Here is a 13,500-nt window from a genome sequence, read left to right on the forward strand (position 1 = left end):
AGGATCATATCCTTTGTGATCAAAGGATACAAGATTGGAATCTTTAGGATCCACTCCACCAATTGCTGATAACAATGCCTGTCTTTGGGATGGACAATTTTGCAGTACCTCAAGAGTCGACATAGCAGATGGCGATTGGGCCAAATCCTCCACTATATTATAGTGTTGCGCCGCTCTGGCGCGAGGGTTAAATGTCGACTTGTGTACTACTCCCTTAGGAGAACATGCAAAACTTTATTGATAGAAGTAACATGGTTCTGAGAAGGTTACAACCATTGATGGCTCCAATCCAGCAGCACCTCCCCAGCGGAGTCGCCAGTTTGTTGTGGGGAAAAGTATCCGATTCGGATGACCCTATCCCTACTCTAAAGGTGACAGTCTTTAGCAACAACTGAAAGTAAAGCTTTGATATTTTCCTTTATGAAAGTACAGAGAGAAGGAAGAAAATATTAACCAACCTGGTGTCTTTCGCTTAGTCGATCCTTATCCTCTCTTTTTGTCTCTTGTTCCCAGCTCCTTGCTCTCTTTGCCGGTCCAGCTACACACAGATCCTGCACAAAACAAGAGAGGAAACTACAAGATACATGTACTCATAACTGATGCATGGATTAGAGTGAATCAAATATACAAGTAAATACAATACATCAATGCAATACAAGTATATAGGAGAACATGCAAAATTTTATTGATAGAAGTAACAGGGTTCTGAGAAGGTTACAACCATTGATGGCTCCAATCCAGCAGCACCTCCCCAGCAGCAAGAACTCTCCTCTTCACCTCTAGTAAAACAATCACCCAATAGCTCTAGCTGTAAACCAACAACACCTCCTTGCTTTACACAAAATTCCAGCCTCCTTAGACCTCATAGAAGAGCTCTATATATAGGAGAGAAGAAGAGAGGATGAGTCAGCTTGAGGCTGGCATAGAGCTGACTAGTGTCCTCTCCCTCTTTAGTTAATCTTCAGTTCTTGAGTCCACTTGGAGATCCTTGCTTACACATGGTGATCAAGTACCTCTTACTCATCACAGGGCGAATCTCATGAACCAAGTGTCAGTTTGGGAGCTTCCTGGGCAGTTGACACCTTGCAGAATGACTGTGCCACTTGGCCAATCTCGCCCAGCGCAGGTAGCCTTCATTAGATTTGACTTCCAGCGCAGGTACAAGGAGGAGCAGTTGCATTCCAGCGCAGATGCTCAGTGGAGCAGCTGACATGATCCAAAAATAGCCTGTTTTGAAGTGTTTTCAGGTGGAGAACTGATTGGAAGTGTTGTGGTTTGATGACCTTGTTCTTTTAGGGGTAAGAACAACATGTTTAGGGACTGAGGATCCCTGTAATTATTGACATTTCATGCTCCATGTCGCGAGGCACAAAAATGTCTATAACAAGATGGCCTTGGAGAATTGATAGAGGCAAGTGCTACATATCGGGAGCCGAAGGACCCGGCATGTACACGGTAGGACCGAGGGGAGATGAGATAATCGACTACATCAACAAGACGGTCAGAGTATCTTGTTGAGGGTAGATTGTTTTTGTTGGACTAACACCAAGCCCCAGTTTCGTATTCTCATACTAGTGGATAATTGAGGGCCATTATCCCTGGTATAAGAGCCCTAGATGTTGTATTATATGTTGTTAAATATAATAAATTTGGGTTCAAAATGGTAAAAAATTCCCATATTTTGTGCACTAGTAGATTTACTGTTATTTATATTCCGTTGTGAAAGGTAGTATAATTATGATTCTTGATTTGGTAGCATCAAAGATTCTAATATTCTATCCTAGACCCAAGATCATCAAAAAAAAGATACAATCCCCACATTAGTTGAATAAGTGACGACATCTGTTACAACGTTGTCGTTTCTTATCAGACTTATGCCCACGCTGCTGAGTTCCTTCTCGTCTGGGCTTCCACACGAGGTAATGCATTAACAAAGGAATGAATTCTAGATGAATGTATCATGTTTTCCCTTAACCATAATGCCAAAGGACATGAAATTCTAGATATAAAAAATTTGTCAAGAAATTTGTGACTAGACTACTCCTGCCTCAAAAATTTGCATCTGGCATTAAATCCCACAAAGTAATGTCTTCGTATGAGGCGATACAATGGAAAATGTACTTCACAGTGGGGGAAAGCTTAGCGTTGTGGAGGGTTGTATGGAGCTTCGAATCGGTGGAGGAGCATATCTCGTGTTAGGGTCCTATAATTTTTATAGGATTACTTGATTATAGGTTATCATTATTTTGTTTGATATGTTGAAAATAATATTTCCTCCTGCAACTTATTTCCAAAGCAACACCAAGTACTAAGAGTTAGAGAGATTTTTCATAAAAATGTTTGGATCAAATCAGAATGAAGGTATTTCCATCGGAAAGAACTCAGAATCAGCTTTCCAACGGTATATTATTTACTCAAATTACTCAAATCTGATTCCGAGATCTAAGGAAAGAGAAAGTTGAAGTCTGGATCAGAAAGCATATAAGATGGCATAAGTGAGAAATAATTTATTTTGAAATATTAAAATAAATTCAAAAATAAATAAATAATCAAAACTTTAAAAATACATGAAAAATTCGTTTATTCCAAAGTCCAAAAGTGCAAAAGTCCAAAAGTCAAAGGGCCCACCGTGCACTCTTGCATTAATTCCCCCATGGTTAAACTCATAGGGATATGTGCATATTTTAAATCAACTGTTAAAACTCTTAGGCCCCCCCTCTGAAATCCATTCACTGTTTTGGTTTAATTTTTTTTTAAATGGCGGGAATGGATTTCATGTGATTGTGAAACAAATTCTATGTGGATGGGAGGCTGAATATAATTCAATGCAACTATAAATTAAATTCTTTGTGGATGGCAGACTAAGTTGAATGGATCAGGGGAGACGGTTTAGGGACGGAAGGAAAAGGAGTTAAACGATTTTACAAGAATAATTTTATAGCTTTAGGAATGCATGAGAAAAAATAAGAGGGATATTTTGCAACAATATGCTCATTAAAGTAATGTATAGGTGAGGAAGGATAGATCACTTCATGTAAACTTGTTTTACACATAAGAGGACAATTAAAAATGAGTTTTTACAGAGCAAGATAATATTTTGTTTTATAGGGATAAAAGTCAAAACACAAATGTTTTACCACCCATGAATTTACAAAAAACAACACATGGTTTTGGAAATCCATCCAAATATTTCTAGGAGTAAAAGGAAATTTACAAGGGAAGGTAAAAGGAGAAACAAGACATGGTTTTTGAAAACAACCCATGGATTTTTGAAATAGTATTTATAAATCATTCTAATAAATACTTGAATTATGAATTCCATTTAAATATTTGGAAATATTAATTTAAATATATTATTTAAATCCAATTTCTTTGTGACAAAACAAAGTATCTAAAAGATGATGGATAAGACAAGGCACATGATAGCAGCAAGATAAGCAGGGACAACAATGCATATTTAGCCCAACATTTCTTAACAGAATGTAGTATTTGTGACAAAACAAAGTATTTAAAATATGATGGATAAGACAAGGCACATGATAGCAGCGAGATAACCAGGGAAAATAGTGTATATTCAGCCCAACATTTCAGAACAGAATGCAGTAGAAAGAGGGACAACACAAACATCTACTAGCAAGACAAACAACATTGCTCATTCAAAGGCCATTTTAGAACAGAATGCAGTATAAAGAGGGACAGCACAAACATCTACTAGAAAGACAAACAACATTGCTCATTCAAAGGCTCAGTCACCACCAAAATGCCCTGAAACAGTAGATTTCAAGCAATGAGTAAACCAATTCCAGATTGGAATGCACATTACTTGTAGGTAGTTCAGAGTTCCTAGCAGGCAAATTAGAGATATTATCTTATCTTTAGTTTATTATGCAGGATTTCTCCATAAATAGCCACAATTAGCAACAATTCATTTTATAGGTTGAACATAAGAATATAAATAGTATAAACTTCCTATTACTTTGTTGTATTTTGGGAAATATCTACAGGTTTCTTAGATATTGTTTGTAATAATTTTATTCAAATTTTCCTAAGATTATTACAGAATGTTTTGTAAATCAATTCCTTTTTTGGGATTTAATATTAGTTTAGCAAAATATCTCAGGATATTTTGTAATTATTAGTTTAAATACTTCATTCATTCGAAGTATTGAGGGTTGTTTCCCGAGCATTGTAACTCTTTCTATCAAGCATTGTACTTTTTACACATTGCTAGAGCACCATTAATAAAATACTCTTCACAGGATACTTGTGTTACGAAATACTAGTGATTTTTTTCCTAATGTAATTGTGTTTTCATTGTTATTCTCTTTGTGTTATGCATCTGAAATCTAATTGTAAAACAGGAGATGTGAAAAATAAGATATGTTTTTGAAAAACTTATTTGAAATGCATTTATAATTTGTATGTTTTCTTCTAAAGTCTGATTGAGAAATTCTTAAATGCTTTTCAATCCATGCTGAAGCACACCTTTTCTCCATTCCATAATTTAAATTAAAGGTCCAGTAAATCTAGCTAACTTTCCTTGTGATTACTCCTTTGAAATTTTGGTGCAGCATCCAATTTTATTTGAATCCATAGCCCAATGGAAAGAAGGTAATTTGATCAAATCAACCAACCAAACCATTTTAAAAATCAAAATCTGAGCCCAATAACTAGCCTTGTTACACAGTAATTGGTCATCGACCCCACATTCCCTGATCCTGGATACTGCCGGTCCATATTACTGTTAAAGTCACATGGACAGCACAAACATATGAAAGATAAATCAGTGAGAGTATTTTTATTAACAATAGATATACATTTATAGTACACATATGTGACTCTTGGGATTCAGATCCCAAGGTCTCTTGGACTGCTTTGTCCGTTCAACTTCCACGCTAACCCATTAGGATTAGGTGTCCAACATTCCCCCCCTTAATCCGAAGGGTTATGTATGAGTCCAAGAAGAGAGCTGTAATACAAAATGTGCAAAAGATGCATGGCAGCACTATGCTGAATGTGCTCTATGAAATGTTGGTATAAAAGGGCGGTGGTTTAAGGATGACCACCAACACTGGAACGCTTAGTGCAGTTCCCGGAACTCTTCCAAAACTGGCAAGAAACTGTAATTTTCTGCTAGAGGAAGTGTTCTCAATCTGTGATGGTTTAAGGATGACCAACAACTCTGGAATGCTTAATGCAATTCCTTGAACTCTTCCAAAACTGGCAAGAAGCTGGAGTCTTCTGCTAGAGGAAGTGTCCCAGATTGCCAACTGACGGCATGTTCAGGCATCTTTGTCTCTGCTACAACTCTGAAACTGGTGTGGCAGGTTGTGGCTCAGGCTCGCTTGATGTGACTTTGAAGCTTGTAGATGACCATCATTTCCCCCCTGTCAGATACAAGGTGAGAAGATGGAGAAAACTCAACTGCAAGACTGTTCAATACTCTGGAACAAGTTCTGACATGTGTTTGGAATATCTTCTTGGCTGTTGATGCCCATTGCCAAGAAGCGATCCATCCAAGATGAATCTTTGTTCTTGCAGGGTGTTTGTTTCTGAAGCATCTGTTTGAAGAATGGCTGGTTTTATGACAGTGCTTACATGGATGAAGATCAAAACAGTGATCTTTCAGATGGCCAACTCGGTCACAGTGTTGGCATTTCACGATCTGTTGTTGTTGTTGTTGCGGAAGAGGGGCAGATTCTGGAACAGCTGAAGCTGAACTGTCATGAGAAGCAGGTGAACTGTCATCAATGAATCCAGCACTCTGAAACTGAATGGGCTTGGCATAGTCTGGAATATGAAAGGACAAGTCCTTGTCATATCCAAGACCAGTTCTGTGCTTGTTGTGGACAAGTTGTTCCCAAGGTCTGATGATGGGCTTGGGAAGTGCAGACTGAGTTTCTGCATCTGCATGTATAACTGTTGCTTTATTTGAATGAACAGTGACATTATTGACTTGCTACTGATGGGTGGTTGCCTCAATGTTCTGAACAAAAACAGGTTCAGAATGGTGTCTATTTTGATGTAGCTCTTCTTGCTGTAGCTGTGATTCAATCTGTAAAAAATCAATCTTTTCCTGTGCATTATATAAGCATGTCTGAATTTCTGAGAGAGATCCTTTGCTGATTTGTAATGTGTCATCAACAGTAGATTGTATAAGAGTTTTCATGAACTCTAATACTTCACTGATTCTGGCCATCTGTCTTAATGTAGAAAAATAATATCTACTCACAGTACACAACAATATCCTTTATAAATGTCAGCAAATGATCAATGTGCAGCATAAAAGATTACAATCAGCTCACCAAAATCTTTATAAAGCAGTTGAATCAAGGAAACAATGCACTATAGTGAGTTTTAAGTACAATTCCACAATTGGGGCAGCAGCAACTGCAAACTTGCTTGGATCCTTCAAGTACTCCTTCACTTTCAAATCAGCATCAGCAAAACAAACTTCAATAGCTGGCAATTTCACAACTGTACCATTTGCATGCGGAAGCTTATCTTTCATGTGGTTCAAAATCATTCACCATTGATTTCATACTTTCATTAAAAGTCATCATATATGGAATTATCTCAATTCCAATATCTACTCTTTAGCAGGCAAATTCATAACTTCTTAAACCCACTGACTCAAATCATTCAAATGCTCATCAACCCAATAAACATCATTCATATATGACCAAAATTCAATGAAATAATGTGCCCATTATTTTAATCAATGAAAGGCTTGGACTTGTCCTTACTCAATGCGCCCTTGATCTTTTAGCATTGGTACAAATGATCCCCAATGAATCTCAGCCCCCTTTTACATACAAAATCAAATTGCTGAAACTGCAAACACTGATATATCTCGTCCCTCCAGGTTACAAAATCAAAATATTGAAATTGTAGTCACTTCAGTTGAAACTTATATTTCCAAAGCAAGTTCTTTGCATTAAAACTGAAATTATAAGCCCTCGGACCAAAAGAGAACTCTTACTGCTACTAGAAACTTACTGCTTCTTAGATTTACTTACTCTACTAGACACCGGTCTTCAAGAAAAGAATACAGAGATAATAAATAGCATCATACTGAGAAGAAAAATTCAAAACTTCCCATGTTAACAAATGGTGATCTCACCCAAAGTATTTAGTTGGCTGCAGAGGCCTTGCAGTAATGAGCAGCCTGCATAGTTCTCAAGTCAATAATCAATAAAAATGAGAAGCCAGCACACTCTAGCACGGAGCTTTGATTTAGGAGCAGCGTGACAGGTTAAATTCTTCTCCCCGGATGAACTATAGGTACGACATGCCCGGCCACAAACTGTAATATATTGAATACTAAAATACAACGTGACGCACACATTTGGCCTCTTGATTATTGTATGATCCAGGTTCTTTCTCCAGCAAGGCACGTTCAGCTCAGCAATCTTTTTGAGAGCAGCAGCCTTTATACACCAACAGAATAAGCCAGATTTGGTTTTTAGAATGGTACGCAGTCCAGAAGTGGCATTACAGCAGCCTCCAGTACAATTAAGAACTCCATTGAGAGGAACGCTCTCCTACTGAGTCAGCCCATATACATCCCAGGCACATCCAATAAAAAATAAGAAGACCACTTATATTTATTTATATATCAGTCATATAATGAGTAACATGTTACCCCTTTTGCTCCAAATACTTCAGACGCAGATGATAAAGACTTCTGTCATGCCCAACAAGAATAAGTCGAGTCTCTCCAAGTCCAATGTTTTCCACTATAAGCAAAGGCTATTCAACGCATGGACAACTATTCCCAACGCATGCTGAGACTGTCTCACCGGTTGTTTGCAGTTCTGGTTCACTTCACAAATGAGCTTCACCATAGGCGTACACAAGATCGCAAGGGTTTTGACCAAAATTTAAACAACCAATGCATTCACCAAAATGAACTCAGATATTCGATGCTCAAATCAACCACAGTTGTTTCATTTTCACGGTGGTATCAACGTTACTCTGATCAATGCAAAGGGACAGAGAGGAATAGAGAATATGGTAGAGAATGCAGGAGTAACTTACTGAAAAAGATAATTTGGGATATGAATCTGTTTTTTTTCCCCATACCAAATTCAATGCTCCATTTCATAAACTATTCAATGCACAAAAGTAAACCCTTTCTATTCCTTGACCAGCGTAGATTGCACAAAACTCAATGTGGTGCAAATATAGTCGAGGGATAAATCCACTGTTTAATATGCAATGCAATCGATTCCACCATTCATGACATTCAACGCCTTCAATCGTGGTACCTGGAATCCTACACAGTGATGAATGTATCTCCAAACTTAAACATCGCACTGTCCTCCAAAATGTTTAACATGAGCTGAAGTCGCTCCGAGAGATCTGCTGAAGCCGTAACAAGTGCATTGCGATCTTCATGATCATATAAAATTGATAAATACTGCGTCACAAAACCTAGCTACGGGGATTGGATCTCGCCACTGCCACTCCTCTGAAACGAGGCTTTAATCTTCGCAATCCCATGGAACACCCTAGCCGAGATCTTGTTGATGAAGGCATTCCCGTCGCTGTCAAACTCCGAGGAAAGCTTCACAGCCGCGTGTTTTCTCCAATTGTGGTCAAATTTGATCCTGAGAAGGTGTATAAAGCGGGATTTATACATTCGGTGGCATACAGTCTCAGGGCCTCGCCTACGAAAACGGTGACCTTGGGAATGTGTGCGCCAATTCAAAGCAGGTATAACGCATCAAAAAAATAAACCAGCACACTTGAAAGAATTCCTCTGATTTATGGAGTTTGTACACGCATTCGGAAATTTACAGTGGTTTTGTGCCCATCCATAGAGGCATGATCGATCCTATTTAACGAAAAGGATAGATCATGACAATGTAACGCGCTGCAAGACGAGCCAACCCACTTCGAACCTTGGCAGATTCCTCAGAGTGCTGCAGTAAGAATAGTAATGGCAGAGAGCCCAGGGTGCAGAAAATTATGCATAGAAGACACGCAGAGAGGCAACGTTTGCAGCAGGTTTCTTGACAGAGGGCGCAACCAATATAAAAAACGTATATGACAGTGCCAGAGGTCAGGTAACGTTCAACTAACAAAGAATTTCATAATGGAAAAGCTGCCGGAGGACAGTCCAACGTTCAATCGAATATAGGCCGAGGAGGCGATATAGGTCAGGCGTTAACCAAACAGCTCAAGTCATAAAAATTTCGACATTTGACACTCAATCATGCCATTCTCGCAACAACGCACGCAGTCTGATGCGCTCAACTTCAATTTTTTTTTAGGTTGTCAGGGGTGTTAGGTAGTCAGGAAAGTTACAGGTAATGAAGACCAGGCCAGCGCTATTCAAGGCAGCTTAGACCAGCTGCTCAGGGAATGCTCAGGGAATAATCAAGAGAAGAGCATTGGTTTACAAAGGCCACAGAAACAGGTGGCTCACAATGGAGCAAGGCAGGAGATCGCCCGCTCTGATACCATGTTAAAGTCACATGGACAGCACAAACATATGAAAGATAAATCAGTGAGAGTATTTTTATTAACAATAGATATACATTTATAGTACACATATGTGACTCTTGGGATTCAGATCCCAAGGTCTCTTGGACTGCTTTGTCCGTTCAACTTCCACGCTAACCCATTAGGATTAGGTGTCCAACAATTACTAACATCTATTATGTGTCATGTTGCCAATTATGTGTCAATGCCTTCCTTGTAATGTCAGGACGAATGTTTCAATTCATTATCCCTGAAGCATACCCCTTTTTACCTAAGTTTCTGGGTTGTCGTGGGTCATCAGTTTTCGTACCCACCAAGATGGTCAAGTTTGCACTAGCCCTAGCGAAGTCATCACTCTGTCCCTGTGTTTCACCGATGAAGATCTACTTTTGGCAAGTTTTTTAACAACTTGTCGAAGCTTCGAGATGAAACTGCTTCATGGGCGGTCCTAGGGCTAGTTTTTGGGTCATATGAGCTTGCTTATCTCCTTTGGGATGGTTGTTCCACCTTTTGTGCAACCTCCCTAAGAGATAAGCTCTTCCTCCCATCTCTTATGGAACCTCTCCCTCCTATAAATGTCTCCTCCATGAATGAGATCAACTAGCATGGATGTAACTTGATGATAGCTAGATGTAATTTGATAGCTTCAGGTTTCTAAGAGAGGAGTAGAGTTGGAGAGTGTTATTGGAGTGTGGAAGTAGCCTCACATGTATTTTGGCTTGAGAGATGTTTGAGTAGAGTTGGTTTGAGAACTTTCTAGCATCAATCTTTTAGACGAAAGAGAGATTCACATGTTCCCTTGGGAGACGGTTCACAAGTAAATTATTACAGAGACATGTTGACGGGACCCTTCGAGGAGACTTACAATTTCAAGGCTCGGTTGTAAGTTTTACTTTGATTTATATTAATACAAATCAATATCTTGTTTCCTATATCATATGTTAAATTGTATGTCGATAGCTTGAGGTTCCTTGACTCTTCAAGTAGACTGTTTGGTCATTTTCTATGGCGTTTGTGGTGTTTCTCTACATGTTGTTTTCAGGTACAAGCGATTAGAAGAACAAGAGCTGGAGTGACACGATGAGGACTTCATCGAATGTCGATATGAACATAGGCCTTCGTAACACCAACTATCTAAGGAAATTTTCTTTGGTATTGTCTTTGCAGTGACTCGACCCACTCTAGGGCTAGAGGGGTTGCCTCTATCCACAGAGGGAATGTGCATGTGAGACAAGTTGGTGACTCCACTGGGGATCTTGTATTTTTTCTTTTATGTTGATTGGTTGTGTGTTGTTATTGTCTCCCTTATTGTTTGGGTAGCATGCTCTATTCTGGAAGTTGTTGGACTACTCCTATTGTCTTCCCACTCTCATGAGCGATAGATCTGGCCTTACCTCAACCAAGCTTTCATTTTTTGCCTTTGATATGAGGTCATCACTGTTTATTTTTTGACAGTCGTGAAGTAGTCGCACCTGCGTTGTTTTCTGGGTTGTGCCTTTTACTGTTTGCACAATTAAATTTCCTAACAATTGTGATGAGTCTTGAAATCGGCTCGGCGCAGCTAACTGGTGCACTTTCACGACGACATCGTAATGTGCTTAGTTAAAGAGGTGCGACAATTTATCGTCGGTGCATGTTGTTAGTTTTATACTCATGACGATTCCTGTAAGTTTCAAATATTGAAGTTTGTTGGTTGATTGGATAGTGTGTTCTGTCCTCTAAGCTTTTTTTTTGCCTCTTTATTGTATCAGAAGTGTTGGTTGTTAGGATTTTTGATTTCGGGTTTGAAATCCTTCCTTTTGAACCATGTGGCCTAAATAACTTAGGGTTTCCTGAATGATTGGTTTGCTTAGGTCGCTCATTCATTGGGATCTTTAGACTCTGGTTGTTATAATCTCTGACTTTGTTTGAGACTTCTTCATATTCACTGTTTGTCATCTTCTTGATTGGTATGTGACGTTTGGTTACCAAACTTTCATGTCTTGTTCATGCAGTTTCCTTCCTTCACTTGGCATAGATCACATTTCTTCCTGGTCAGTGAGACAACTTTCTAGTTTTTCAAAAATAAATATCTCCTTAGTTTTGAGTCTTTGATTCATTTTGCATTTAGTTGCTTATCATTTATTTGAAAAAATCAAAAAGTGCATTCCTCTTGTATTAAGATTTGAAAGACGATTTTTGCATTAGTAGATTCCTGAGATTAAGAAATTGAAAAGAAAAAAATGTGTTTTCCGTTTTCTTGTTTAGATTGCTTGCAAGTTTGAGTAAATGGTAGAAGTATTATTTTTTCCTTAATTTTTTGCTTTCTTTCCATTCAGTTGTTGTGCATTGAACCTCTCACTCTTGCTTAGCTAGTTGTTCATCCAACGAGAATGGTCTTTTTGCTCATTTAGTTGCATTATAGCAGTTTTGAAGATACATTCGATAGGGCCTTAAAACTGAGACTTAATTCAAGATAAATTGTTAAAATCTATTGAATTAACCTAAGGAAGCATTGAAACTTAACGCTTACATCTAGAGGTCTAGGCTAGAGATGTGTTTCGGTGTCATTAAACCTAGTGGCCGTTGTTTTCAGTAAGGTTGGGTGATTCCTCCTTTCGTGATTCGATAAGTGCTAGTACGGACTTGTGCTCCCTGTACCATCATGTATATGATGGGAGATCCCACTAGGTTGCAATCCTATTATCCAAAGGAAACCGACTCAACCGCCTTACTTCTTGGTTCGCTGGGAGGTATTTTGCAGTTCACGCTTGCTGGGTAAACCTTTTTCCTAGAGTTCCAGAGTAGTCACTTTCGTTCCTTTTTGACTCTCTAAAAGTAAAAGGATCATCCGAGAACTTGTCCTTTCTAGCTCGTTTCCAATCGAAAGTGATAGAGTTAGCTTTCGTCCTTTTCTCGACTCTTAAAGCATGAAAAGGCAAAGTTTTGTTTCAGTGTTCTAAAATTAATTTCCCATGAAATATTCCTGGTAAAAGTTGACTTCCTTAGTAATTCTTTAGAGTCGATTCCAATGGAAACATTTTCGGAGTCTACCAGTCAAGGGTTCCCCTTGGAAGGGAATCCTGGTCCTTTTCCTTCCTTTGGAAATGCTGGTGCTCCTTATATGGCAACGTTGTCCCTCCTTGGGTTGACCATTGGTTTACTGGTCTGGTTATTTTCAACCTCAGTGATCCAAAGTTTCTCAATTCCTACCCTACCTCCTCCTCCATTCGAATCACGGCATGATGATTCTAAGGTTGACCCCTTGCCTTCTTCCCCTATTTCTTCACCTTCCTCTTCCTCTTCTACTTCGCCTGGTGAAAGTTTAAAATCTAGTAACCAGGAGGTTAAGAAGAAGAATAAGAAGACAAAGAAGAAGAAGTTAGCTAAGCAAGGGGCCGACCGTGCGACTGTTACTTCAAATGCACCTCCTATTAGCAAAGCCTCTAATCCTCCATGGAAGGTCAAGCTCCCTCGTAGATTGTGTAAGGGTGACCATCTCCTCCGAGATTGTCCTGACATTCCCAGAGTCTTAGAGATATGGTCTCAAAATCCAAATCGACTCTTCCCATTGACCTTTGGAGATCATGTTTGCACTCTTGGCTAGCAATGGTAAGAAGAAAGGGAAGATTAGATTTCCATGTAGGTTATGTGAAGGAGAGCATCTTCTTCACCTTTGTCCCCTTATGAATAAAGCTTCCAAAGTTTTGGAAAACCTTACAGCTCCTCAACCCCAACTTCTTGTTGGCTATCAAAGGCTTTATTTTGACCCTCCCTTGATTGGTAAAGAGATGGATTGGATTCATCTCTTGCCCATCCTGCTCTTCCTGAGCTTGACTCTCTTGTGTCTGTTCCCAACCAACCATTGGTCGAAAAGAGTGTCGAATCGATTTCACCACCAGTTGCTCACTCTGTCCCATAAGAGCGTGGTGATCATATTGCTCATGTTCTTCTCGTCTCCTCAAATTCTCATGAATAAAAGAGTGACCCTCCTATCCCGGTTGTTTAGGAGAGTCCTTATTCTATTCTTGC

Source organism: Pinus tabuliformis, chromosome J (assembly GCF_031772625.1).
Source record: "Pinus tabuliformis cultivar Carrire ecotype Pingquan chromosome J, CPIR1, whole genome shotgun sequence".
Taxonomy (NCBI): domain Eukaryota; kingdom Viridiplantae; phylum Streptophyta; class Pinopsida; order Pinales; family Pinaceae; genus Pinus; species Pinus tabuliformis.